The sequence below is a fragment of the Tursiops truncatus genome, chromosome 16 (assembly GCF_011762595.2).
Source record: "Tursiops truncatus isolate mTurTru1 chromosome 16, mTurTru1.mat.Y, whole genome shotgun sequence".
In the NCBI taxonomy this organism is placed as follows: Eukaryota; Metazoa; Chordata; class Mammalia; order Artiodactyla; family Delphinidae; genus Tursiops; species Tursiops truncatus.
The window spans coordinates 24,951,293-24,977,633 of record NC_047049.1 but is presented as its reverse complement, the minus strand read 5'-3'; the positions used below and the strand labels follow the sequence as shown (position 1 = coordinate 24,977,633).

At 46.7% G+C, this 26,341-nt stretch overlaps 1 protein-coding gene across 3 annotated transcripts in view; it reads left to right on the top strand.

Moving 5' to 3' along the window:
• Positions 1-26,341, top strand: part of NEURL1 (neuralized E3 ubiquitin protein ligase 1) — a 78,047-nt gene that overhangs the window by 9,339 nt on the left and 42,367 nt on the right. The window contains exon 2 of one of the 3 annotated variants that reach the window (XM_073793994.1): positions 25,634-25,790. The exons of the other annotated variants lie outside the window; for them this stretch is intronic. The gene's annotated coding sequence lies outside the window, so the exon portion shown is untranslated. The remainder of the gene's footprint in view (positions 1-25,633; positions 25,791-26,341) is intronic. 3 annotated transcript variants of the gene reach the window in all.

Below are 26,341 nucleotides of genomic sequence, written 5' to 3'. Positions count from 1 at the left end.
TTGGTTAGGTATTTTGTAGACTGTCCTTTCACTGGGATTTTTCTGCTATTTTCACGATTAGACTGTGGTTATAGGTTTTGGAGAGAAAGACCATAGAGGGGAAGTGCTGTTTTAGTTGCATCATATCAACGGTGTGTGTTCTCAACATGATTTATCACTGTGAATGCTGACCTTGATCACAGGCTGAGGTAGTGCTTGTCAGGTTTCTCCACGGTAAAGTTAAAGGTGCACTTTTCTCCCCATCTTGCGCTCTTTGAAAGGAAGTCCTATGTGCAGCCCACACTAAGGGGCAGAGAGCTATGCTCTACCTCCTTGAGGCGGGAGCACTACTTTAACTGTTCTGTCAACTCTTTCTTTAGTTCCTTACCCAAGCAGTTACATTTGAATAAGGGCTGTGAAACAGAAGACCAGGGAACTTGGGGGAACCTGACCTGGTCTTGGGGGTCTGGGAAGTGAAATGACCAGGGAAGTGACCTGAAAATGAGTAGGGCTTGGCTTCATGTTCCTGGGGGTGCTCCTGCCATGTTGGGTGTGGAACTATTCATTTAGCATCCCTGACTTTTAAAAAAATTATTTTTATTTTTTTAAATTCTTTTAAAAAATTTTTATTGGAGTATAGTTGATTTACGATGTTGTGTTAGTTTCAGGAGTACAGCAAAGTGAATCAGTTATACATATACATATATCCACTCTTTTTTTTTAACATCTTTATAGGAGTATAATTGCTTTACAATGGTGTGTTAGTTTCTGCTGTATAACAAAGTGAATCAGCTATACCTATACATACATCCCCATATCCCCTCCCTCTTGCACCTCCCTCCCACCCTCCCTATCCCACCCCTCTAGGTGGTCACAAAGCACCGAGCTGGTCTCCCTGTAGCATCCCTGACTATTAAATGTCACTGTCCAGCTTAAATGTCACTGTCATTAAAAAAACAAATAACTCTTCCCATATTTTTAAAAGCACCCCAGAGGGGGCAGTACCACTCCTAGTTGAGAGCACTGAGCTGGGTGTGGAGGGCGCATTGAAGGTTGTTCCTGGAAGGGGCCTGGCACCATCCCCTGTTGAGGACGGAGCTGGGTGCTGGATCACCGCTGCTGCTGACTCAGGGGCTGAGTCCCGGCTGTGTCATCCCAGCCTTCCAGGCCACGGAACTTTCAGCAGAAAATCATTAAGTGGCCACTGCCTTGCCTCTCTGTCCATGGAGGCAAGTTTCTGGTCCCACAGGCTGTCTGTGTGTCGGGGGTGGGGCAGGAGGAGGAGAGAGGACCCTCTTGGGATGATGGGAGAGGGGAGGGAAGTATGTCTACCGGCTTTTCTGGATGGCCCCAGAATGCCTTGCTGGCTGCTCCAGAGGTTGGGGTGGGGACAGGAAAGGGAGAACATTGCCAGGGGTAGGTGCTGTCTTATGAGTAGGGTGGCGGCGCTTCCACACGCTCCTGACTTTGACCTTCACCTTTCCCCTTGGCTTGCCCCAGCCTCTCCCTGGCATCTACTGAAAGGCTGATCTTCTCCACAGAATGGGACAGTGTGTGTGTCCAGGTGGGGGTGTCCAGGTGCCCCTAAGAGTGAGGAGAGGAGGCACTTTGCCCTGATCAGAGTTGAGTGAAACGGAGAGGATGCGCCAGCTGATTCACTTCATGTGTCAGTGCCCTCTGTGCCGGGCCTGGTGCTAGGCATGGAGAATTGGGAGGTGAGTACTGGGCATCGTCTCTGCCCTTGAGGTGCTCATGGCCCATGAATCGCTCATCCAATTCAGACATCAGCCCGTAGTGGCAGAAGGGTCCTGGAGCCTTTCTTCTCTGTGTTTGCTTTCCTTTCCTTTTTTTACCCTGATCTTCCCAGCAAATGCTCCCTTTGAATACATTCTCCATGAAGGGAGAGGACTGGCAGGTGGTCAGGCGTGTGCCTGGGGCTGATGGAAGGGGTGGTGGCCACTGACTTCCAACATCAGACCCAAATCAGAGGTCATTTTGTCCTACCTCCTTTCTCAGCTCAGATCTGGAGTGCTCAGCCCTGGAGAGGGGAAGTGACTTGTCCAAGGTCATACAGCTGGATTGAACCAGGTGCTAATGAGGTCTCAAGGCTCTGACATTGCTGGATGATGCTCTCAGGGTTTGGCAGAAGTTAATTCCAGAGGGACACCCGAGGGGGACGAATGATCATGCCAACTGTGATGTGTGCTGTCCCGAGGGGAACTATTGAAGGGTTTTAAACAGAAGAGTGACAAGATCTTTTAGATGCCTTAGGAAGCTCTGGGGCAAGAGAGGGGCAGGGGAGGGCCAGGCAGGAGGCTGCTGCAGTCTTCCAGTGGAGGAGAGGTGTGGCTTCTACTGGGCAGGGCAGTGAGCAGCCAGGCAAGTAGATTGATTTGGGAAATCCTTTAGAAGGTCGACCTGAAGATTTGGAAGTGGAGAGGGAGATGTAGAGGAACTACTTGTACTGACATGTGTCAGAGGATTCTGACTTCTGGGGCAGTGGTCAGTGAGGCAACCGGGTGGCTTGGCTTGGAGGAGCTTGGCTACACACTGGGAGGGTGGGCCTCTTGGGAGGTCGGGGGTGAGCACGCTGATGTGTGAGTGTTCCCTTGAGAGCTGTGTCCCACCCAAGGCCTTGAGGTCTTAGAGCCAGGAGGAGAGACAGGTGAGCAGGGCAGGGCTGGCCCTGAGCTCCTGGCTCTACCCTACCCCCAGGACATCATTGATAATTAATGTCCCCTCTGCCTGTCACAGGTGGCTCCCAGGTGGGCAGAGGTGGGGCCCTGGCACCTGTGTTGTGATGTGCATGTGGCTTCTGCAGGCCTCTGAGCCAGGGCCTTCAGTCCCAACCTAGCCAAGCTTTCTCAGGTGGCTCCTTGCTCCCCGTGGGTGCCAATTCCCCCAGCGTACACACACAAACCGTAACAGGTGGCCATAAATCAGCCCAGACAGGCCAAGGCTGCTCTGGTTTTCCCACAGTTGAGATCAAAGCCCCAGACCCTCACCCTGGGGCTCAGTACTTATTAAATTATTAAACTGTCAAGGGAAGGGAAAGCAGGAAGGACTGGATGGATGGCCATAGAGTAAAAGAGAATGAGGAAAAATGGCTGAGAAATGAGGCAGCGGGTGGGAAAGGGGAAGAGAGGAGAGAAAAAAAAGCTCTTTGTCTTTGTCCTGAGTTTAGAGACTTCCCAGAGCTGTGAACCTTGCATCTGAATATCCTCCAACAATTCCCTCCTGCTTCCTCCTGTGGGATCTCATTGGGGTCCCATGACCAGGATTCATAGCCCCACTTTGCAGAGGAGAAACTGAGGCCCAGATTGTCACAGGATTATGAAAGCCTGTACTTCTGAGTCCTGTTCCAGCCTCTTTCTGGGCCTCTTCATGGGCCCAGAATCAACATTACCTTAATACCCATTCTTGACCCTGGCTCTCAGGCTAGACTGGAGTGCGTGAAGAAGCCCATCCTGATCCCAGGAGGACCAGCCAGGGCCTCTTCCTGCCTGGAGCCCCCTGGACTCTCCTTTAGCTTCCAGGCATGAAGGCAGAGCTTGGACCCAATAGATTGCCCATCCCTGCCTGAGGCAACAGGTTCTATCCCTGGCCCCACACTCCAGTTGTTTGCAGGAAACAGCCTCTTTTTTCCCACCATCTTTATTGTGGTATAATTGACAAATAAAATTGTAATGCACTTAAAGTGTACAACGTGATGATTAGGTGTATATATATATATATATATATATATATATAGAAATGATTCCTGCAACCAAGTTAATTAACACACTCATTGCCTCACAGTTACTTTTTCTGTTGCTGTTGTTGAGAATGCCTAAGATCTACTCTTAACAAATTTCAAGTATACAAGTATTATGAACCATAGTCACCATGCTGTATATTATATACTCAGAACTTATTTATCTTATAACTGAAAGTTTGTATCTTTTAACCAACATTTCCCCATTTTCCCCACCCCTAGTCCTTGTCAACCACCATTCTACTCTATTTCTTTTAATTCAACCCCACCTCATTTTTTTGGATTCCACGTGTAAGTGATACTGTATGGTTATCTTTCTATGTCTTTTCTCTGGCTTATTTCACTTAGTATAAGGCCCTCCACATTCATTCAGGTTGCCCCAAATAGCAAGATATTCTTCTTTTTATGACTGAGTAATATTTCATTGTGTGTATATATATATATATATATATACGTATATACCGTATTTTCTTTATCCATTCATCCATCAACAGACACTTAGGTTGTTACTGTATCTTGGCTGTTGTGAATAATGTGGCAATGAACATGGATGTATAAATATCTCCTCAAGATAGTGATTTCATTTCCTTTGGGTATATACCCAGAAGTGGGACTGCTGGATCATATGGTAGTTCTATTTTTAATTTCTTGAGGAACCTCCATACTATTTTCCAAAATGGCTGTATCAATTTACATTCCCACCAAGAATGACAAGGGTTCCCTTTTCTCCACATCCTCATCAATATTTGTTATCTCTTGTCTTTTTGATTATAGATGTCCTAACAAGTGTTAGGTGATATCTCATTGTGGTTTTGATTTGCATTTCCCTAATGATTAGTGATGTTGAGCATCTTTTCATGTACCTGCTGGCCATTTGTATTTCTTATTTGGAAAAATGACTATTCAGGTCCTTGCCCATTTTTCAATTGAGTTATTTATTTATTTATTTATTTATTGCTATTGAGTTGTAAGAGTTTTTTATTTTTTTGGAAATTAGCCCCTTATCAGATATATGGCTTGCAAATATTTTCTCCCATTCCATAGGGTGCCTTTTCATTTTGTTGATTTTTTCCCTTGCTGTGCAAAACCTTTTTAGTTTGATGTAGTCTCACTTGTTTATTTTTTCTTTTGTTGCTTCTGCTTTGAGTGTCAAACCCCAAAAATCATTGCTAAGATCAACGGCAAGGAGCTTTCCGCTTATGTTTTCTTTTAAGAATTTTATGGTTTCAGGTCTTACATTTAGATCTTTAATTCATTTTGAGTTGATATTTGTACATGGTGTGCGATGAGGGTCCATTTAATTATTTTGCATGTTGATATCCAGTTTTTCCAGCACCTTTTATTGAAGAGACTATCCTTTACCCATTGTATATTCTTGGCACCTTTGTTGAAAATTAGGTGACCATATATCTGTGGGTTTATTTCTGTGCTCTCTATTCTACTCCATTGATCTATGTGTCTGTTTTTTATGCTAATAGCATACTGTTTTGATTATTATAGCTTTGTAGTATAGTCTGAAATCAGGAAATGTGATGCCTCCAGCTTTGTTCTTCTTGCTCAAGATTACTTTAGCCATTCAGGGTCTTTTGTGGTTTCATACAAATTTTGAGATTTTTTTTTATATTTGTGAAAAATGCCATTGGAATTTTTATAGGGATTGCATTGAATCTGTAGATTGCTTTGGGTGGTATAGACATTTTAACAATATTAATTCTTTCAATCCATGGACATGGGATATCTTTGCATTTATTTTTATCTTCTTCAATTTCTTTCATCAATAGTTTATAGTTTTCCTTGTACAGATGTAAAGATTTGGCTAAATTTACCCCTAAGTATTTTATTCTTTTCGATGCTCTTGTAAATGAGTTTGGTTTCTTAATTTCTTTTTCAGATAGTTTGTTGTTAGTGTATAGAAACACAACTGACTTCTGTATGTTGATTTTGTATCCTGCAACTTCACTGAGCTCATTTATCAATTCTAACAGTTTTTTGATGGAGTCTATTAGAGTCTTCTGTATACAAGATTGTGTCATCTGCAAACAGAGACAATTTTGCTTTGTCCTTTCTGATTTGGATGCCTTTTAGTTCTTTTTCTTGCCTAATTGCTCTGGCTAGGACTTCCAGTACTATGTTGAATATGTTGAAGTGGCAATAGAGGGCATCCTTCTCTTGCTTCTGATCACTATTAGTATGATGTTAGCTGTGGGCTTGTTATATTTGACCTTTATTATGTTGAGGTACATTCCATCTATACCTAATTTGTGGAGAGTGTTTATCATGAAAAGATGTTGAATTTTATCAAATGCTCTTTATGCATCTGTGATTGATCATTTGATTTTAGCCTTTATTTTGTTAATATGTTATATCACATTTATTAATTTACATATGTTGAACCATCCTTGCATCCTAGGGATAAATCTCACTTGATCATGGTGTATGATACTTTTAATGTGTTGTTGAATTTGGTTTGCTAATATTTTTTTTTTTTGTGGTAAGCGGGCCTCTCACTGTTGTGGCCTCTCCCATTGCGGAGCACAGGCTCCGGACGCGCAGGCTCAGCAGCCATGGCTCATGGGCCCAGCCGCTCCGCGGCATGTGGGATCTTCCCAGACCGGGGCACGAACCCACGTCCCCTGCATTGGCAGGCGGACTCTCAACCACTGCGCCACCAGGGAAGCCCGGTTTGCTAATATTTTGTTGAGGATTTTTGCATCTATCTTCACCAGGGATATTGACCTGTAATTTTCTTTTCTTGTAGTATCCTTGTATGGCCTTGGTAACAGGGTAATGCTGACCTTATAAAATGAACTTGGAACTGTTCCCTCCTCTTCATTTTTTGGGAGGAGTTTGAGAAGGGTTGGTATTAATTCTTTAATAAGAATTAATTCTTTAAATGTTTGGTAGAATTCACCAGTGAAGCCATCTGGTCCTGGACTTTTATTTTTAGGAGATATAAGAATACTTTACCCAGAAAAGCTGTCCTTCAGAGTTGAAGGTGAGATACAAACATTCCCAGACAAACAAAAGCTGAAGGAGTTCATAACTACTAAACCTACCTCACAAGAAATGCTAAAGGAGTTCTTTAAGCTGTAAAGAAAGGATACTAACTAGTGACATGAAAACATATGAAAGTGTAAAACTTCCTGGTAAATGTAAATATGTGGTCTAATCCAGGATACTCTAATATTGTAATGGTGGTGTGTAAATCACTTGTAACTCTAATATAAAGGTTAAAAGACAAAAGAATTAAAAATAGCTATAACTACAATAATTGGTTAGTGGATATATAATATAAAAAGATGTAAACTGTGACATCAAAAACATAAAATGTTGGGAGAGGGAGTAAAAGTGTTGAGCTTTTGTATGTTAACAAAATTAAGTTGTTTTCAGCTTAAAATAGATGGTTGTAACTATGTTTTATGTAAACCTCATTGTAACTACAAAGCAAAAACCAATAGTAGATACACAAAAGATAATGAGAGAGGGATCAAAACATACCACTTTGGCATCCAGTCACAAAGGAAGACAGTAATAGAAGAAGAAAAGAACAAAGGATGTGCAAAATATCCAGAAAACAATTAATAAAATGGCAATAAGTCCTTATCTATCAATAATTACTTTAAACATAGTCTAAATTATCCAATCAAAAGACATAGAGTAACTGAATGGATCAAAAAAAAACAAGGCCCAACAAATTACCCAACTCTAAGAGACTCACTTCAGCTCTAAGGACACATAAGCTGTAAGTGAAGAGGTGGGAAAAGATATTTCAGACAGATGGAAACCAAAAGAGTACAGGGGTAGTTGTACTTATATCAGATAATATAAAGGGATCAATTCATCAAGAGGAAATAACTATAGAAAATATACATATACCCAACATCAGAGCACATAAATAAGTAAAGCAAATACTCTGAAGGAGATCTGAAGGGAGAAATAGATAGCAATACTATAATAATAGGGGACTTCAATTCTCCACTTCCTTTTTTTTTTTTGGCCTTGCCGTGTAGCATGTGGGATCTTAGTTCCCCGACCAGGGATCGAACCCACGCCCCCTGTATTGGAAGCGTGGAGTCTTAACCAGTGGACCACCAGGGAAGTCCTCTCCACTTTCAACAATGGTTAGATCATCCAGACAGAAACTCAATGTGGACATATTGGGCTTGAACTACACCTTAGACCAAATGGACCTCACAGACATACAGAATATTCCATCAAAAGTAGCAGACTAGGGCTTCCCTGGTGGCACAGTGGTTGAGAGTCTGCCTGCCGATGCAGGGGACACAGGTTCGTGCCCCGGTCCGGGAAGATCCCACATGCTGAGGAGCGGCTAGGGCCGTGAGCCATGGCCGCTGAGCCTGCGCGTCCGGAGCCTGTGCTCCGCCCTGGGAGAGGCCATAACAGTGAGAGGCCCGCATACCGCAAAAAAAAAAAAAAAAAAAAAAAGTAGCAGACTACACATTCTTCTTCTTATGTGCACATGGAAAATTCTCTAGGATAGATCATATGTTAGCCACAAAACAAGTCTTAACATATTGAAGAAGACTGAAATTATATCAGTTATCTTTTCTGACCACAATGGTATGAAATTAAAAATCAATTACAGGAGGAAATTGGGAAAATTCACAAATACGTGGAGGTTGAACAGCCTGCTCCTGAACAATCAAAAGGGAAATTTAAAAAATCTTGAGACAAATGAAAATGGAAACACAACATACCAATGGAATGTTATGGGATGCAGCACAAGCAGTTCTAAGAGGGAAGTTTATAGTGATAAATGTTCACATTAAGAAAAAAGAATGATCTCAAATAAACAACCTAATTTTATACCTCAAGGAAATAGAGAAAGAACAAACTAAGCCCAAAGTTAGTAGAAGGAAGAAAATAAATGAAAGATTGGAAAGACAATAGAAAAGATCAACAAAACTAAGTGTTGTTTTTTAAAAAAGATAAACAAAATTGACAAACCTTTAGCTAGAATGAGAAAAAAAAGAGAGAAGTCTCAAATAAATTGAACCATTTATGAAAGAGGAGACATTGCAACTGATACCACATAAACACAAAGAATCATAAGAGAACACTGTGAACAATGATATGCCAACAAGTTGGATAACCTAGAAGAAATGGATTCATTCCTAGAAACATACAACCTATCAAGATTGAATCATGAAGAAAAAAATCTGAACAGACCAATAATGAATAAGGAAAACTCCTCTTTTCAGGGCAGAGAGAACCTAGCCAGTGCCTGAGAGATGCACAGGGGGTTTCCGCTTTCCCGGGCCGGGTCCGGCAGATCCTCTGGAGCTGAGGAGAACGGCCAGACACACAGACCCCGGTTTGGAGCCAAGAGGATGGAGGAAGTGGTGGGACGAGGCTGTGAGTGACCAGGATGCCACTTACATGGAAGTTTCTGCATCAGAGGGCAGCCCTCCTGAAAACTGCGGCTCCCGTTGCATGAGAGTCCTCAGGTTCTTCTACTGCAAAATGTGAAGGAAACCGTTTTAGGGAGTTTGGGTTTCCTTGTCTGGTCCCAAGTTGAGGTTGTGTTAAAGAAACAAAATATAAGAGGAGTCTGGATTGGCTTTGAGAACAGAATTTCCTGAGATTCAGGGCCTGTTCTGAAAGTGGGGATTTGCTGTCTGGTGCTAAGGGTTAGTTCCCAGGATAAAAGATTCTGTTTTAGGGCTGAAGCTGCCATTTCTGCAGACAAGATTTTGGCTTGGTATTGACGCATCTGTTTTGGGGGTCTGAGTTCCATGCTGGGGTGAGAATCTTATTCCTAGGAGGAGTTTTCACTTCAGGGTCCAGGATTCTTGATTACAGTTGAGCATTGATTTTGGGGGCCAAGAGTCTATTTGGGGGCTCCATATTCTACGATTGGGTTGAGTTTCCCTTCTTGGGCTTGGGGTTTTATTTACTAACAGATGGGAAGTCTTTTGCCCTTGGGAGGAAAGGAAGAACTCGAACCCGCTTTTGTTTCCAGGGGAGACTTTCTGGGACCACCAGCAGAAGAATGGACCAATACACTGATGATCAAGAGGCTGGATTCCAGCCCGGATGGGAGACGGAGAATAAATCACTTGTAAGCTCGCGGTCTCTCGCTGAAAGCTTGGCCAGGCCCTGGTGCTGACTCACAAAGCGCCACCCGAGCTTGCTTGCTCCTCCCACAGTGACACTAACGGTGGCTCCAGAGGCACCGACAGCTATCGTTCTGTGAGTCAGATCCATGATGACAGCACTCAAGCCACCCTGGGCGCTGCCAGCTTGGTCCAGTTAGTGCCAATCGGATCTTAACTTGTCCTGAGGAGCCCCTGGGGAGAGGGAGCACACGTGGAGTGGGATATGTCAAATCTGGGTCCATGGGGCTTGGTGTGTAGCTCTGGTAGGCAAGAGCGAGGCCGGGCTGGGCCAGCGGCTTCCCTCCCTAGCGGGCCAGCTCTCACGCATCCTGGCTGGTGCGGGGAGACATGATCTGTGATCTGAAGGGGCCTTGCTCTCTCCCTTGTGCACTGCAGGATGGCTGGGATGCAGAGGGGTTGTTGCTGGTGACCTCCTAGCCCCCATCTGCCCCATTGCAGGTGGACTTTCTGGTCTTAGAGGTCTTCCTCTTTTCTGTCCAATGGGGGCCAGTGGTGAATGGTGCAGAGCTGTCAGGGTAAGGCCAGCAGGGAGTTTCCAGCTTGGGCGTAAATTCTCTAGTATTTCAGAAGAAATTCTCCTTTGGGAAGGAGCCCTTCTCCTGTGGCCAGGAAGCTCAGGAAACCTGAGAAGATGGAGTTTTCTCTACCACCAAGTATGTCCTGGGGATGTAAGGGTGGCTCTATCTGGGTCTGCAGGGACCCTCAGGCCCCACTCTCTGGGCCTGGCCAAGGTACATGGAAAGCTTAGAGACCTGGGGGTCCCACTGGGCTGTGGAATCCCAACCCAGACATTGAACTCTGGTGCCATCCAGCAGGCCTCTGGAGTTCTCTCAGGGCATCTGGAGGGACCTGGGCCAGTCAGTCATACCTCAGATGTGAGGAGGCAGGGGAGGCAGGCAGGTTGGTTGAGGCTCGGGCTCTGGGGTCAGACTTTGCCTCCTGAGCCACCTGGAGCCAGATGCTTCGCTTCTCCACACCCCAGTTCTTTACTGGAGGTAAAGTTTGACTAGTAATAAATGCACAATAAATATTAGTTATTGTTGCCATCATTAGGCTCAGTCATCAGTTCCCAGCTTAGACATCACTTCCACCAGGAAGCCTTCCCTGAACACTCTGGCTAGATTAGATAGCCTCTGTATCCCCTCCTACTGCTGGCCTGTGTTCCCCTCATGGCACTGATCACACTGGCTGTCAGGGCCTGTTTCCTTGTTAGCATCTGTTACTGCCTGGTTTACTCACCATTGTATCGCTGCTGCCAGTGCGTGGCTCACACAGTGGGCACTTGACAAATATTTTGAAATGAATGCAAGAATGGGCTGATTCTCGGGAATTCAGACTTTTCTATGGGCTCTTCAGGGCTGCTGCTACAGCCCCACTTTCTTTTCTTTGTCGAAATGACATTTCCCGCAAACCAGGCTCTCGGGCAAAGGCAAGAGAAGGTGAGAGCACTATGGAACCGTTGGTTCATTCGTTCATTCCCTGACGGCACAGATGTTCTTTGGGTGCCTCCCAGGTACCAGGCCTCGTGCCAGCCTCTGGGGACAGACACGGTCCCTGCCCTCCTTGTGCTTGTGGTGCAGATCACGGGGGCTGAGGTAGGTCACAGGAGAGGAGGGTGGTCAGTTAGGCTGAGTGGAGTCAGGGAGGGCTTCCAGAAGGAGGGATTTGCTTTGAAGAATGGCAGGGAAGTGTGGATAGAGATGGGCTAGCTCTTGGGGGTTGGGCAGGAATCAGATGGAGCAGACAGAGCTGCCTGTGTGTGGGCGATAAAGTAAGGCTGGCCAATGACAGCGTGGCCTGTGCGTGCGGAGGCCTTGACTGTCAGGCTGAAGATGGATTCAGAAGCCGTGGGCACCGTTGATCCTAGCTCTGCCACCCACAGACGAAAGACCTTGAGCAGGACACGTCCCTCCCCGAGTGCTAGTTCTAAGATGGGAACTGTGATGCCTGCCACCCGGGGTTGTCAGACCGCAGTGGCAAGGCACTTTGTAAAAGGAGCTGGCCCCAGTGATGGAGGGCTGGAGGGGCAGGCCCTGCGGAGTCAGGCTAAAAGGCGTGTGTGTCTGGAGGGAGCCGGTGGGAAAACAGGAAGGCAGTCCTGCTTCAGGCTTCTCTGTTTGGTAAATAATTCAATTCTTATCTCAGGTTTGTGGTGTCCACACTGCAGGCCGCAGGTGGAGCGTCTGGGATCAGGTGCTGCGTTATCCAGAAAGTGGTGGGGTCCCCCCCGCCGGCCTCCTGGTCCTGGCAGGGGAGGCGGCGGTAAGGAGGAGTCTTCCAGGGTCTTCTTGTCGCTGACCGCATCACTCCTTCTCCTCATTTCTCTCTCTCTCTCCCCCTCTCCACGTTCTCGTTGTCTGGTTCCCCTCTACAGTCCCCCCTCTGCAGAAACGCAGGGCCTCGTGCCCCCTCCACCCCAGGCCCCTCGGCGCCGTCGCCCTGTGCCTGCTGCACGTCGCTGCCTGTTGAAACCCTTGTCCTCCCCAGGGCCTCTCCTCAAACACCCACACCTCCAGGAGGCCGGCACCCCCAAGTCTGTCGAGCCTCTCAGTGGGCCGTAGGGGAGCACCGACCTCTCCCTCACCCCATGGTACAGAGACAGACAGTCGTTTTTTTCATTTTTAGTGCTTAATACTGAGACTGTGAGGGTCTGTTTAGTCTTGTCCAGCTAACATAAACCAGCCTGAACTGGGCCGTGGCAGGGAACTTTGCTCTAAGTTCCCTTATTTGGAATGAAATTCATTGTTTTTCACTGGGAGGCAGTGGGGTTATGGGGAGGCCCTGTTGCACCCCCTCCCCAGGGTGTGGCCTGAGTGGCCCCTCCAAAGGTCACTAAGGTGTCTGTGGCACAGAGGTTGGCCCTAGGACACCAGCTACACCCAGTGCCTCAGGGATGGAGATGGTTTGGAGTCGTACTGTTCAATCCTGCCCTTTTATGGGAAGGAACTGAGGCTAGGATAGGAGAGGGCACCTGCCCAGAGCCACAGCTGGAGGTGTCGCATGCAGGGCTCCTGGCTCCCTGGCTCTCAGACCGCTCTGTTGTGCCGGGCGCCTTGGGCCTCGGAGCTGGTGGAGGTGGGGCTGCGAGCTGGCTGGGGTGAGGACTGATGAATGTGGCTGGAAGTGGCCCAGGGTCTGGGGATTTCCCAAGGCTTCTGGGGGAGCAGCTAACTGCAGAGGCCGTGGCAGTGAGCCGAGGGGAGGGGGCATGGAGAGGCGGCAGGGGAAGAAAAGGAGGGATGGTGAGAGGAAAGGGAGCGGTGGCTGAGGGGTCTCGGAGAGCTGGGCTCTGGTCCCGACTCTGCTGCCGTCACTGTGACGTTGGGCTCCCACCTGTCCTGGAGACTCAGCCTTTTTGTGTGCATCTCCCAGGGTGTGCCTTGGATGAACAGAGGTCAGGGGGCGTTCCTCACCTGTGATGGGCTGTGGGAGCCAGCTCATCGGGCGGGTTACTGTCCCTCCCTATGCCCCGGGGCCCCTCCGTGTAAGAGGGGTGCGGCCTCTTTATGATTTCTCTGCAAGAGCATGAGCTCTAGAGCCAGAACTTGGGTTCCGTTCTTGACTCTGATGCTTATTGGCTGGGCTACTAATTATGGACAGAGATTTCAAAACCCAGGGCTCTAGAGGGAGCAGTGAGGGTCTTTACAAGGATGACATGAACTCATGTATATCATATGTCTATACCGAGTGCCCAGTAACCAGAGTGGGGAACAGCCATTGACCTCCGAGCTGCACAGTGCACCCGGGCCAGCCTTGGGGCTCTGTGGCCCTGCTTCCTTTGTTCAATCCCAGGTCCCTACTCAAAATCAGCAAGTGCATGTTTAGATATTCCTTCTACAGGAAGCTCCCCCCAACCCCTTTTGACATCCTTTAAAAAGAACTTCTCATGTATTCACTGATTCTTTTCACAGAGAACACACAGCTGGGACATAGGGAGCTGTGACTGACCAGTGTAGGAATTCCCGAGACTGGAGGAGGAAAGAGAGACGTTAGAAAGTGCAGGCCTGAGAAATCCTAACCAGAAGGCCCTGGTGCTGGGGAACAAAGGGTGAGAGACCTTGTATTGTTTACTATGAGCATTCCGTTCACTGCTCTCTTAGCAGTGACGCTAGTGCTAGTATCCGAGGCTGTTTATAAAGGTACGTTGAACATCTGCTTCTGCGTGGTTAGTGAGGCACTCATTTACAAAAGATCATCTCGTTGCCAAGAGCAAACCGTCACCGAGTGAAACATTAACTCAGCATTAAAAGTAAAAGGAGATGATGTATGGACCAATGTCCGCACAGGCCTGGGCTGCCTCTGGGCAGTGGGAGCCAGTGAATGTTTTAGATTCACTTTCTGGATAGCTCAGTCTAGTTGTCCTGTGGAGGGTGGATTTAAGGGGGCCACAGTGGGAGCAGGGAGACCAGTTATGATGGGAGTGTAGCTGTTATGGGGGAAGGATGCCAAAACCTGAACTGCAGTTTTGGTGAAAGAGAGGAAGGGACACATTTGAGACACATTTAGGAGGTGTGCCTGGCATCACTGGTACATGAATGGGGCCGGGGTGGGGGGGTAAGGAAGAGGGAAGAATCCAAGACGGTGCCCAGGTTTTCAGGTAGCTGGGAGGATGGTGATTCCACAGTACACCGGGCAGGAGAGGAGGATTGGAGGGGAAGATGGTGGGGATGTGTCAGAGGAGCCCTGAGACATTCTGGGGGAGTCGTTGGGTCGGCAGCTCCACGTGTGAGCTTGAAGCTCAGGGGAGAGGTTGTGGCTGCAGTGGGAGGAGAGCCAAGAAAGGGAAGAGGGCCAGAGAGGCTGAGGGAGGTCGTGGCAGTGGGGGTTTAGATGTTGTGATACGGCATAGCGCCGTGGTTCTCAGACCTTAATCGGCCTATGGATTGCCCAGAAGCTTGAAAAACTGTGGGTTCCTGGGGCCCCCCTCCAGTTAATCCGGTTTAGTAAATCTGGCAGGGAGGGGAGCGTTCCTGGGATCTGCTGCTGCTTTTTTTTTTTTTAATAAATTTATTTATTTTTGGCTTCATTGGGTCTTCGTTGCTGCACGCAGGATTTCTCTAGTTGCGGCGAGCAGGGGCTACTCTTCGTTGCGGTGCACAGGCTTCTCATTGCGGTGGCTTCTCTTGCTGTGGAGCATGGGCTCTAAGCACGCGGGCTTCAGTAGTTGTGGCACGTGGGCTCAGTAGTTGTAGCTCACAGGCTTTAGAGTGCAAGCTTAGTAGTTGTCGCGCACGGACTTAGTTGCACTGCAGCATGTGGGGTCTCCCTGGACCACGGATCGAACCTGTGTACCTTGCATTGGCAGGTGGATTCTTTTTTTTTTTTTTTTTTTTTGCGGTATGCGGGCCTCTCACTGCTGTGGCCTCTCCCATTGTGGAGCACAGGCTCCGGATGCGCAGGCTCAGCGGCCATGGCTCACGGGCCCAGCCGCTCCACGGCATGTGGGATCCTCCCGGACTGGGGCACGAACCCGTGTCCCCTGCATTGGCAGGTGGACTCCCAACCACCGCACCGGCAGGTGGATTCTTAACCACTGCGCCACTAGGGAAATCCATGGGATCTGCTTCTTAAAACAAGAAAATCAGGCAATACTAGTGTGAAGGATCCATGGACCATCTGTTGTGAAACACTTGTCTGGGGGTCAGTCAGATCTGGGTTCAAATCTTGACTATTGGGTCTTGACTTTGGACAAATCTCTTGATCTTCCAAACCTGGATATCTTTGTCAGTTAGTAGGCATACTAGTTCCCACCTCGCAGGGCTATTGTGTGAATTAAATGAAGTCATAGCTGTAGGTCATGTGGCTAAGGACCTGGTGCCTAGTAAGAGCTCAGTAAGGAGTAGGCATTTCTTACTTATTACTAGAAGTTCGAAGATGGTGAGCAATTGGACAGGGCAGGTTGCTGACCACACAGATGGGTCAGTCCCAGAGGAGCACTCCCCTGCCCAGAGTCTGCCTCTTGGTTGAGCTGACCCCAATTTCCATCTCCATTGTGTCTTGCCTGAGTTGATAGGACTGGGGGCTCCTGGCTCATCTCATCAAGTTCACAAAAACTCATGAATCAAATCAGATGTCAGTTTACTACTTCCCAGTGAGAAATGGACTGTCAGATGGACTGGACAGTGTGTCGACTATTGGCACTATTTTCCCCTTGCAGGAAGCTACTCTAGTGCTGGGTGAACCTGGCATCCGACAGAGAGCTGGGGACACAATCTGTGGATTGAATGACCTTGGGCTCTGAACCCTGCCCAGGCCACTTCACCAACAGAGAAATGCCTGCCAGGTGCACCCAACACTTGGCCCAGCTTGGCAGGACATCATCTCCTTGGCTGTGCTCCACGGCCCCCACCGTGGTTTGCCTCGGTGACACCCCCTTTCTCCTGACTCCTCGGCAGCCAACGAATATGTCTTTGCTTTGGGTTTATTAATACCTCCGGTCAAGTCTCCTGTAAGTCCCACCAGGTCTGGGGCTGTTTTGTCTCTTGATGGTAACTTTGCGTGCTCTGATCCATGACCAGTCAATTTCTTAGACTAAAACTCGGGGAAAGCTTATTGCCTAGTGCCATGGGGGCCACCTCATTGTGGCCTCCTCTCCACTTACTGCCCATACGGCGTTTCAAGAGGGAGGGAGTGGGTTGAGTCAATGATGGCGCCTCTCATACCTCTGGGGGCCGGTTGGGTCTGGTTACCCTCCATAGAAATTAAGGAACCCCTTAAGGACTTGTCTAGAAGACCCCCAATCTTCCCCCCGAACCTGTGTGTGGTTTTGGACCCCCCTGTCGCGGACATCACACTGCATCGTCCTCATCATTTTTGTCACCGTTTTAAACTCTACCACCATCCCCAACAACAGATGCTTTAAAAACAGTTTATTGCTTAAGTTATAAGAGTAATACCCTTTGGGGCTTCCCTGGTGGCACAGTGGCTAAGAATCTGCCTGCCAGTGCGGGGGACACGGGTTCGAGCCCTGGTCCAGGAAGATCCCACATGCTGCAGAGCAACGGAGCCTACGGGCCATAACTACTGAGCCTGCGCTCTGGAACCCGTGAGCCACAACTACTGAGCCCACGTGCCACATCTTCTGAGGCCCGCACACCTAGAGCCTGTGCTCTGCAACAAGACAAGCCCCGGCAATGAGAAGCCCGTGCACCGCAATGAAGAGTGGCCCCTGCTCGCCACAACTAGAGAAAGCCTGTGTGCCGCAACGAAGAGCCAATGTAGCCAAAAATAAATAAATAAAATTAATTAATTAAAAAAAAAAAGAGTAATACCGTTTGACTAACATGTCCTTGGTTCTCCCACCCCTCAGTCTCTGGCAACCATCATTCTACTCTCTGCTTTTATGAGTTTGATTTTTTTAGATTTCACATGAGTGAGATCATGCAGGACTTGTCTTTGTCTGGCTTATTTTATTTAGCATAATGTCCTCTAGATTCTTGTATGTTGACCCAAATGGCAGGACAATATTCTTAAAAAAGGAGTATAGTATAATGGAGTAATATTCCATTGTGTATATGTACCACGTTTTCTTTATTGATTCATCTGTAGATGGACACTTAGGTTGTTTCCATATCTTGGCTATTGTGAATAGTGCTGCAATGAACATGGGAGTGCAGATAACTCTTTGATATAGTGATTTTATTTCCTTTGGATATGGACACAGAAGTGGGATTACTGGATCATATCGTGGTTCTATTTTTAATTTTTCGAGGAACCTCCTTGCTGTTTTCTGTAGAGGTTGTATCAATTTACATTCCCACCAACAGTGTACAAGGGTTCCCTTTTCTCCACATCTTCATCAATATTTGCTGGTTCTTTTCTTTTTTGGGGGGGGGCACACTGTGTGACCTGAGGCATCCTAGTTCCCTGACCAGGGAGCAAACCCAGGGCCCCGCAGTGAGAGTGCCAAGTCCTAACCACTGGACCTCCAGGGAATTCCTGCTGTTTCTTGTCTTTTGATGACAGCCATTCTAACAGGTGTGGGGTGATATCTCATGGTTTTGATTTGCATGTCCCTGATGATTAGTGATGTTGAGCACCTTTTTGTGTACCTGCTGGCCATTAGTATGTCTTCTTTGAAAAAGTGTCTATTCAGGTCCTTTGCCCATTTTTAAAAAATCGGGTTGTTTTTTGTTATTGAGTTATTTGAGTTCCTTATATATTATAGATATTAACCTCTTATCAGATGTGTGGCTTGCAAATATTTTCTCCCATTCTGTAGGTTGTCTCTGCACAACCTGTCTCTTCCTTCCTTTGCTGTGCAGAAGCTTTTTAGTTTGATACAATCCCACTTACTTATTTTTGCTTTTGTTGCCTGTGCTTTTGGATCATACCCCAGAAAACATTGTCAAGACCAATGTCAAGCTTTTCCCCTGTGTTTTCTTACAGGAGCTTTACAGTTTCAGATCTTATGTTTAAGTCTTTAATCCATTTTGAGTTGATTTTTGTATATGGTGTGAGATAGGGGTCCAATTTCATAATTCTGCACATGGATATCCGGTTTTCCCAATACTGTTTATTTAGAGACTGTCCTTTCTCCGTCTTGTGTTCTTGTCACCCTTGTTGAAGATCAGTTGGCCATAAGTGCTTGGATTTATTTGTTGGCTCTCTATTCTGTTCCGTCGGTCTGTATGTCTGTTTTTGTGCCAGTATCATACTGTTTTGATTACTTTAGCTTTGTTATGGTTTGAAATCAGGAAGTGTGATGCCTCTAGCTTTGCTCTTCTTGCTCAAGACTGGTTTAGCTCTTCAGGGTCTTTTGTGGTTCCACATGAATTTTAGGACTGTTTTTCTATTTTTGTGAAAAATTCCATTGGAATTTTTAATTAATTAATTAATTTATATTTATTTATTTTTGGCTGCATTGGGTCTTTGTTGCTGCATGTGGGCTTTCTCTAGTTGCGGCGGGGGGGGGCTACTCTTCGTTGCAGTGTGTGGGCTTCTCATTGCGGTGGCTTCTCTTGTTGCAGAGCACGGGCTCTAGGCGTGCCGGCTTCAGTAGTTGTGGCACGCAGGCTCAGTAGTTGTGGCGCACAGGCTTAGTTGCTCCGCAGCATGTGGGATCTCCCCGGACCAGGGCTGAAACCTGTGTTGCCTGCATTGGCAGGCGGATTCTTAACCACTGCACCACCAGGGAAGTCCCTCCATTGGAATTTTGATAAGGATTGCTTTGGGTGGTATGGACATTTTAACAATATTAATTCTTCCAATTCATGAGCACTAGATATCGTTCCATTTTTTTGTGTCTTATTTAATTTCTTTCATCAATGTTTTACAGTTTTCAGTGTACAGATTTTTCACCTCCTTGGTTAAATATATCCCTGAGTATTTTGTTCTTTGCCATTGTAAATGGGATTACTTTTTTTTTTTTTTTTTTGGTGGCATGCAGGCCTCTCACCGTTGTGGCCTCTCCCGTCGCGGAGGACGCGCAGGTCCAGCGACCATGGCTCACGGGCCCAGCCGCTCCGCGGCATGTGGGATCCTCCCGGATCGGGGCATGAACCCATGTCCCCTGCATCGGCAGGCGGACTCTCAACCACTGCGCCACCAGGGAAGCCCAGGATTACTTTCTTAATTTCTTTTTCAAATAGTATCTCGCAGTTGTCTTGCCTATATATAATTTTAAAGCATTTTTTGTGTGTGCGGGGTCCAGCATTTAGAGAACCCTTTCAAAGCATTCAACTTATTTGTTTTTTGTTTATATTTTTAAAATAATTGTAGTAAAATACACATAACATAAAATTTGCCATCGTAACCATTTTTAAGTGTATGGTTTAGTGGCATTAAGTACATTCACATTGTTTTGCAACTTACCACCAGTCATCTCCAGAACTTTTTCATCTTCCCCAACTGAAACTCTATACTCATTAAACGATAATTCCTCATTCCCTCTTGCCCCCAGGCCCTGGCAATCACCATTTTACTTTCTGTCTCTATGGATTTGACTACTCCAGGTGCCTCATATAATTGGAATCATACAGTATTTGTCCTTTGGTGACTGGTTCATTTCACTTAGCATAATGTTTGCAAAGTTCATCCATGTTGCAGCATATGTCAGAATTTTCTTCCTTTTGAAAGCTGAATAATATTTCAATTATTATTTTGTTCATTCATTCATCTGTTGCTTTGTTTCTATCTTTTAGCTATTGTGAAAAATGCTGCTGTGAATACAGGTGTACAAGTATCCATTTGAGACCTCACTTTTAATTCTTTTGCGTATGAACCCAGAAGTGGAATTGTTGGATCATATGGTAATTCTGTTTTTCATATTTTGAGGAACTGATTCAATTTATTTTTAACAGAAACAACAGTTTTATTTCCCCACCCCTCCTCTCACTTCCATATTTAATGGATTGTAAAAAGCAGCTTTATCGAAACATAATTGACATACAACATGCATACTGCACATGTTTATAATGTACAATTTGATGTGTTTTGACATACATGTATATTCATTAGCACCATCAAGTTAATGAACATCTCCATCACCCTCATAAGTTTCCTGTGCCTTTAGTAATCCCTCTGTTTTACTCCTCCCTGCCCCTTGCCCCCATACTCAAGTAGCCACCGATCTGCTTTCTGTCATTAAAGATTAGTTTGCGTTTTTTGAGAGCTCAGTGTAAATGGAAGGATATAGAATGTACCTACTTTTCCTCTGGCTTCTTCCACTCAGTATACTTATTTTGAGATTCATCCATGTTGTGATGTGTGTTCATAGTTCATTCTTTTTTATAGCTTAGTGGTATTCCACGGTATGGGTGTACAATCTGTGTATCTGTATACCCATTGAGGGGCATTTGGCCTCTTTTCAATTTTACGCCATTACAAATAATGTTGCTAAGAACATTTGTGTACAGATCTATGTATGGACATATATTTCCTGATCTTTTGGGTAAACACCTAGAAGTGGAGTGGATTGATCATATGGTACGTGTATGTTTAACTTAAAAGAAACTGTCAAACCGTTCTCTAAAATGGTTGTACCATTTATATTTTCACCAGCAGATTTTGAGAGTTCTAGTTTCTCACCAGCACTTGGTATGCTCAGTCATTTTAGTTTGGGCCATTCTAATAGGTGTGTAGTGGTACCTCACCAGGGTTTTAATTTGCATTTCCCTAGTAACTGATGATATTGAACATTTTTTTTTGCATATGCTTATTTACCGTCTGTATATCTACTTTGGTGAAGTGTCTTTTGAAATTTTTGTCCACTATTTTTTCCAGCTTTTGAAATATAATTGACACATAATATTGTGTAGGTTTAAGGTATTCAACGTGTTGATTTGATACATTTATATACTGAAAGTTGATTGCCTCCATAGCAGTAGCTGTGACCTCCGTCCCAACATATAGTTACCATTTTTTTTTTTTTTTTTTGTACGCGGGCCTCTCACTGTTGTGGCCTCTCCCGTTGCGGAGCACAGGCTCCGGACGCGCAGGCTCAGCGGCCATGGCTCACGGGCCCAGCCGCTCCGCGGCACGTGGGATCTTCCCGGACCGGGGCACGAACCTGTGTCCCCTGCATCGGCAGGCGGACTCTCAACCACTGTGCCACCAGGGAAGCCCTATAGTTACCATTTTGTTTTTGTGGTGGTCACACAGGTGCCATTTCTTTTCTGTGGTGAGAACATTTAAGATCTACCCTCTTAGCAACATTCAAGTATATCATGCAGAAGTAGTATTTTTAGCTATAATCACCATCCTGTTTATTAGATCTCCAAACTCGCTAATCTCATAACGGAAGTTTGTACCCTGTGACTGACATCTCCCCATTTCCCCCACCTCAACCCCTGGTAACCACCACTCTCTTCTCTGTTTCTCTGAGTTTGATTATTTTAGATTCCACATTTAAGTGGGATCATACAGTATATGTCTTTCTCTCTCTGACTTCTTTCACTTAGGATGATGCCTTCAAGTTTCATCCAACTTGTCACAAACAGCAAGATTTCCTTCTTTCTCATTGGCCTATTATTTTTTATTGGGTTGTCTTCTTACTTTCGAGTTTTGAGAGTTCTTTATATATTCTAGAGTCCACATTAGATATGTACTTTGTAGTAATTTTTTCCCTGTGGCTTTTCTTTTCATTCATTCTTTTCATTCTCTTAAATGAGACTTTTGATACATTTTATGTAATATTTAAATAAATTACATAGTTTTCTGGCATCTCAACCCGTCATAAGCAAGTTCATAAACAACTTCTTGTATTGAGCATACAGTTCAGCTGGAGGGAGCAGCAGATGCACAGCGACACCAGGGAAGACCTCACCAGTTTTGAAGTCTGTGTGCCGTGGCATCCATCAGTCATGTGTTCCAGAGGGGGTGGAGCTCACCATTACAGCTGAGGTCCCAGTTTTTATTTGTGGTGGCAATGTGTCCAGTGAAAAGACTAGATGTTCCTCCTTCCCTTACAGCTTGGTTTAGCCATGTGACTACATTCTGGTTAATGAAATGTAAATTAGAATTGTTGGGTGGACTTTGAGTAAGGCTCCTTTAAAGAGGGGCAGATAGCTGATGTAGGTCCTTTGATTTTGGTTTTCTGTGTTCCTCCTGCTTCCTACCTGGAATATAGACAAGGTGGCTGGAGCTTCAGCAGCTGACTTGGATCATGAGGCAACCTTGAAGTGTCATGTGGAATGGTGGGGTAGAAAGATAGAAGAAGCCTGGTCCCTGATGACTGCAGAGCTGCCACACTAGCCTTGGGCTGCATGCGCGCAGACTTCTATGTGAGAGGAAACACCTTATGTGTTTAAAAGTCTATGTTATCTCTGTTTTTCGTCACTAGCAAATCCAGTTTCTAAAGGAATTTGGTTAATATGACAAGGGGTCAAGGGGAAGTCAGTTCTACTTGCATATATATTTATATCACCGAGATCATATTGTTAGAATACTTTTTATTCCTGCTTTTCATACATTATCATTACTACTGTTTTCTTCATCATCACAACCATCTTCAGCTTTATCATCCTCCTCTTCATATTGTTATCATTTTGAATAATAGTCATTTTCATTATTGTAACAGTCTTTGAGAGGATTTGCTTCTTGTTGATGGAGGACTGTTTGTGTGTAAAATGTGTTTCTCTTGTTAAATAACCCGTGGGTGGGGGGGCGGTAAAGAAATGGGAGGGAGTCTGAGGGAGACTTTGCCATTGAGAACATCTGTGGAAATGGGTAGAATTGGTACTCAGATCTTGGGCAGCTTCGGTGTTCATTGGGAATGGGCTGTGTCAATCATTTCTGCCCTGCAAATAGCCAGCATTGCTCCCACATGGGGAAGCCCTCCAGGTGCGTAAATGAAAGAACAGGGTTGGCTGGCGGGGCAGGTCTGAGTCAGCAGTTGTCTATAAAGAAAGGCAGAGGAGATTAAACTTGATGGTGTAAGAAATGAGAAATGATTGAAGGTTTTCTTTTTTCCTGGCTGTGCTGCGTGGCTTGCGGGATCTCAGTTCCCTGACCAGGGATTGAACCTGGACCATGGCAGTGAAAGTGCAGAATCCTAACCACTAGACTCCCACCAGGGAACTCCCAAATGATTGAAGTTTTTTGAGTAGGGGAGTAGCATGGTTTGTGTAGGAAGGATTGGGGATGGGCTGGAGGGGACTCAAAGGTGGGTTGGCCACTTAGGAAGCTCTCACGGTGGTCCAGGTATGAAGTGGTGAAGGTCCATTGTTACGCGGGTCAGGTATTATTAAATGGACATCAAGAGAGGAGTAAACATGCAAAAGTAATTTTTAAAATAGAGGAAATGCCTGTGTGAGGAAAAATAGGGAGGAAATGAGGAGAGGCTGGATGAGCCATTAGACCTCAGTGCAAGTAAGCCTGCGTGAAGGAGAGAGGTAATGAAGAAAGTGTGGTGGAAGCATTTTAGGTGACAGTGCAAGTCTAAGGAAAGTTCTTCAAGGCCCCTGGGGAGTCCTCAAGCCCGAGCCATAGTCACTGGTCAGAAGAATCCCATGTTCCCCAGGAATGGGCCTGCCTTACTTTCCCTGCCCCACTCAGTCAGTGGCTGGGAGCTGCTGTGGGAAGCAAGGCCTTGGAGCAAACTCTGGGATGGATTTCAGAGCTCCAGAGCTGGGGCCCTCAGTCAGTTATGCTTCCTGTGGTGGATGGTCTGAGAGGGAATGACGGCGATGGGGGATACGGGGAAGATGACTGCTGCTGTCTCGGGGCCATGGTTGCATGTAACAACTGTGGACCTGGAGTGGCTTAAGCAATGAAGAGCTGTACTATCTCAGATCACAGGAGGCCCAGAGGTGGGTGGGTGTCAGGGTTGGTGGAGTCTGGACTCTAAGATGAGGTCACGGATGATGGACTTTCCATCTCTCTGCTCTGCCGTCCATGGGTTGGCATCCTTTTGGGCTGGTAGCAGCATGGCTGTAGCAGTCCCAGGAATCACAACCAGTCACAATAGTTAAAGGAGAAAGAACGACCCCTCTTGTGTTTCTTTCTGAGGAGCAAGCAAACCTTTCTCAGAGGGGTTTTGCTAATTTCCCAGTATGCTTCATTGGCCAGAAGTGGGTCACATGGCCATACTTGACCCAATCACTGGCAAGGGGAATGGAACCATTATGATTCGTTTATACCAGCGGATTTCAGCTCTGGCTTCACATTAGAACCACCTGGAGAGCTTTTAGAATCACGCATGCCTGGGTCCCACCCTCAGAGTTTCTGTGTTGATTGGTCTGGCATCAGGAGTTGGGCATCAGTAGTTTTATAACCTCCTTAGGTGATGCTAATGTGTAGCCAGGGTGGAGAACCTCTGTCATCTTGGAGTAGAATAGATGCTGGGGAGTCAGCCACAATGTCCATTCCCGTCACTTAGTAGTTTTGCGTGGCTTGGGCAAGTCAACCTCTCTGAACCTTAGTTTCCTCGTCTGTAAAGTGGGGGCTGGCAAGAACTGCCTCCTGAAGTTACTGAGAAGACTGAATGAGCTCATGGATGCTCGTAACTGCAAACTGTAAGTCACTGACACCTGAGGGATGTTTGCTCATCGCCTTCCTTCAATTTGAAAGGAAAATTCAGCTCCTCTGCTGCCAGGAGCAGCCAGGGTAAGATTGCTCCGGAGCACAGCTTCCTGCCATTAAAGTAGAAAACAAAAGAGAAGGGAAAACGACAGACTGGGGAGCCACGGGCAATTGCAGCGGGCTCTTTTCCTTCTTGGATGGCGTGGGTTTTGAATGCGCTGCTATAAATGGTTTATGCCAACGAGCTGGAGGGGCTCATCGCCGTGCTGCCTTGATCCGGGAGAGGCTGGAAGGAGTCAGGTGCGTGGTTTTCAGCGTCTTCTCTGTGCAGTCCTGCAGTGGGCGGTTAGGGGCTGGTGGATGCTCTCCCGCTGCCTCCAGGGAAGATGGTCAGATAAGGCTTTGGTTCCTCGGTGTTCCAGGACACACCTGGCTGCTTGGCTTCTTGGCTGTTCCTACCAAAGTGAACACTGGCTCGTGCTGCCAGTAGAGCTCAGGGAACAAAGAGGGCCCCCCGGGGGGCTGTGAGGTCATGGGGCAGGCAGTTGGTTGCCTTCTGGTACCACTGGGTCCACCTAGGGCATTGTGGCTGGGAGGGTGGCCTCAGGCCTGGAGCCTGGAGAAGGGTCAGATGGGGCCAAGTAGAACCACTCACCATTAGCCCTGGCCTCTCTTCCTTCCCTGTTCCAATTCCTCTCCTTTTCTTGCTTCCTTCCTAAAATATAGTTTGAGCATACCCAGCGCCCACCGTGTTAGGTGCTGGGGATCCAGAGCTAAAACGACACCTGTCTGCTCTCAGGTTGCTCCCAGTATGGGAAGGGGACCCTCGGCATCACTGCAGGGCCCAGGCTGCACAAACGCAAGGGTATGCCTTGGAGGTGGAAGGCCTAGTCTGCCCCGGGGCGTCGGGATGACCTCAGAGAAAGGAGCCCTCCCAGCTGAGACATGAAGGCAGGGTAAGAGTTTTTTTTTTTTTTTTTTTTTTTTTAGTATGCGGGCCTCTCACTGTTGTGGCCTCTCCCGTTGCTGAGCACAGGCTCCGGACGCGCAGGCTCAGCGGCCATGGCTCACGGGCCCAGCCGCTCCGCGGCATGTGGGATCTTCCCGGACCGGGGCATGAATCCGTGTCCCCTGCATCGGCAGGCGGACTCTCAACCACTGCGCCACCGGGGAAGCCCAGGGTAGGAGTTTTTGAGTGACCGGAGTGGTGTGGGGCATTCCAGGTAGAGGAACTATGTTCGAAGAGCCATGGACCTGTGTGATGCAGCTATGTTCTGGGACACACATGGTTCGAGTGCACAGCGTGTGGGTGCTCAGGGCTGGGGGACGTCACAGCCTGAGGTGAGGCCAGGTGCATGGGCTGGGGTCGGTTCACAGAGGACCTTGAATGCTCCCCAAAGGAGGGTTGAACTTATCCACTGTGGGCTCTGAGCTGGGCAGTGACCCAGCCGATCAGTCAGGCAGAAAGGTCATCCTGGCAGCCCTGAGGAGGGGAAAGGCTATGGGA